This window comes from Nematolebias whitei, chromosome 18 (genome assembly GCF_014905685.2).
Source record: "Nematolebias whitei isolate Nwh7 chromosome 18, NemWhi1, whole genome shotgun sequence".
In the NCBI taxonomy this organism is placed as follows: Eukaryota; Metazoa; Chordata; class Actinopteri; order Cyprinodontiformes; family Rivulidae; genus Nematolebias; species Nematolebias whitei.
In genome coordinates, this window is record NC_056515.1 from 2314001 (window position 1) to 2317252 (window position 3252).

At 32.6% G+C, this 3252-nt stretch overlaps 1 protein-coding gene across 1 annotated transcript in view; it reads right to left on the reverse strand.

Moving 5' to 3' along the window:
• LOC119425006 (serine/threonine-protein phosphatase 6 catalytic subunit-like) overlaps window positions 1–3252 on the reverse strand; it is an 8407-nt gene that overhangs the window by 4065 nt on the left and 1090 nt on the right. The gene's annotated exons all lie outside the window — the stretch shown is intronic.

A 3252-nucleotide genomic window follows, 5' to 3' on the forward strand; every position in this document is an offset into this window, starting at 1 on the left:
GAGTCCAGCTACAGGCAGGAGGTGGAACACCTGGAGAGCTGGTGCAGGAAGAACAACCTTCACATCAATGTGAAGAAGACAAAGGAGATGATTGTGGACTTCAGAAGGAACAAACACGCCCCTCCTCTCCTGAACATAAGAGGATCTGTGGTGGAAGTGGTCTCCAGCTACAAGTACTTGGGTGTACACCTGAACAACAACCTCAGCTGGAGCAACAACACCACCAGCCTGATGAAGAAAGATCATCAGAGACTCTACTTCCTCAGACGGCTGAGACGAGCTGGTCTGGAAGCTCAGTCCTCACCTCCTTCTACAGGTGTGCAGTGGAGAGCATCCTGTGCTCCAGCATCAACATGTGGCATGGAGGCTGCACAGCTGCAGAAAGAAAAGCTTTGCAGAGAGTGGTGAAGGCTGCACAGAAGTCTGTCGGAATCAGCCTCCCCACCATCACAGACATCTACACCTCCAGATGCAGGAAGAGGGCCACCTGCATCATGAAGGACCTCACTCACCCAGCACACACACTTTTTGCCCCACTCCCCTCAGGAAGGAGGTTAAGGAGCATTAAGTGAAGAACCACTAGACTGAGGAACAGCTTCTACCCTGAGGCTGTTAGACTCATGAATCTCTGACCAGGAGAATCACTGTGAAGGTAAATGGACTGTACTTATATGGCCTCTTTCTATCTTATCAAGACACTCAAAGCTCTTTACACTACAATAACACCACTTTAACTGGAGATTTGTCACTTTATCTGTGCTGCTGATTATCCATGCTGCTGATTTCTTACCTTAAACTGTTGTATTCAAACCCATCTGCTCACAACAGACTCATGTTCAGGCTGCTCTTTAATACACCATATAATACTACATTATTATTGTTTTGCATAAATCTTAGATCCTTGTATACGTTTTATTTTATATACTTTATATTTTTGCTATTTTTTGGTATAACTGGGACCTTGAGTACACAACTTTGTTCTATCTCATGTACCACATGTGATGCAAATTACAATAGTCTCCTTGAACCAATTGTTTATTTAATGATCAAACATTGATCATTTCTTTAAAGATCAATTAAATTTAATTTAGTTTATTTACAAGTATATAGCATCAAATCACAACAAAGTTGTCTCAGGGCACTGAACAAAACATTCACATACATAGAAAAGCCAATTACTGTATTTTTCTCCGTACACGTCGCTCCGCCCTATAAGTGGCATCAGTCCATATTTGTCTGATAAAGTAGACAAATCCATAAATACGTCGCTTCAGCCTATAAGACGCAGGGCGTGCAAATGATGCAAAAAACCTAAGACTTATAGGCCGAAAAATACGGTAGTTGACTTATTTATCTAAGGAAGCCAGCAGACACGTTGAATCTGCACTTCATCACAGTCTCCCATTTTGAACAAGCACCAAGGAGACAGTGGAAAGGAAAACCTCCCTCATCAATCAAACATCAATCGTTTCTTTAAGGTTCAAATATAATCGTTATTTAATGATCAAACATCAACTGTTTCTTTAAACATCAAAGATCAGTCATTTAATTAATGATCAAACATAAATATTTTCTGTAATGATCAAAAACTCAATTGTTTCTTTAAAGCAAATGGAGTGTACTTATACAGCGCTTTTCTATCTTATTTCAAGACACTCAAAGCTCTTTACAACAATCTGTGCCTCATTGACCCATTCATACAGCTCTATACTAGATCGCTACAAAGATAATTGAACAAATCATTCTAAAGAGACTAATCAGATCTTCATCACATTCATACACTGATGGGACACATCAGAGGCTATGAGGGGTTCAGTGTCTTGCCCAGGGACACTTCAGCATGTGACTGCTGATGGATTCGAACCCCCAACTCTCACATTGGAGGACGACTGCTCTAACCACTCAGCCACAGCCGCCCCAAAGATCAAAGAAAAATTGTTACTTTAAAGTCCAAAGATCAATTGTTTCATAAAATTTCAACGATAATTTTTCTTTAAAGATCAAAGATCAAAAATAATTTTTCTTTAGAGATCAAAATCAATTGTTTCTTTAAAGATCAAAGATCAAAAATCATTTTTCATTAACGAGCAAAGATCAAAAATCATTTTTCTTTTGAGATAAAAAATCAATTGTTTCTTTAAAGATCAAAGATCAAAAATCATTTTTCTTTAGAGATCAAAAAATCAATTGTTTCTTTAAAGATCAAAGATCATTTTTCATTAAAGATCAAAGATCAAAATCAATTTTCTTAAGAGATCAAAGATAAATTGTTTCTTTAAAGATCAAACATATTTTTCTTTAAAGATCAAAAATCAATTGTGTCTTTAAAGATCAAAGATCAATTGTTTCTTTAAAGATCAAAAATCAATGGTTTCTTTAAAGATAAAAAATCAATTGTTTCTTTAAAGATCAAAAATATTTTATTTAAAGGTAAAAAATCAATTGTTTCTTTAAAGATCAAAAATCAATTGTTTCTTTAAAGATCAAAATCAATTGTTTCTTTAAAGATCAAAAATAAATTGTTTCTTTAGAGATCAAAAATAATTGTTTCTTTAAAGATCAATTGTTTCTTTAAAGATCAAAAATATTTTTTCTTTAGAGATCAAAAAGAATTGTTTCTTTAAAGATCTCAAATCAATTGTTTCTTTAAAGATCTCAAATCAATTGTTTCTTTAAAGATCTAAAATATTTTTTCTTTAGAGATCAAAAAGAATTGTTTCTTTAAAGATCTAAAATCAATTGTTTCTTTAAAGATCTAAAATCAATTGTTTCTTTAAAGATCTCAAATCAATTGTTTCTTTAAAGATCTAAAATATTTTTTCTTTAGAGATCAAAAAGAATTGTTTCTTTAAAGATCTAAAATCAATTGTTTCTTTAGAGATCAAAAAGAATTTTCTTTAAAGATCAATTGTTTCTTTAAAAATCAAAAATCAATTGTTTCTTTAAAAATCAAAAATCAATTGTTTCTTTAAAGATCTAAAATCAATTGTTTCTTTAAAGATCTAAAATCAATTGTTTCTTTAGAGATCAAAAAGAATTGTTTCTTTAAAAATCAAAGATCAATTGTTTCTTTAAAGATCTAAAATCAATTGTTTCTTTAGAGATCAAAAAGAATTTTCTTTAAAGATCAATTGTTTCTTTAAAAATCAAAAATCAATTGTTTCTTTAGAGATCAAAAAGAATTGTTTCTTTAGAGATCAAAAAGAATTGTTTCTTTAAAGATCTAAAATCAATTGTTTCTTTAAAGATCTA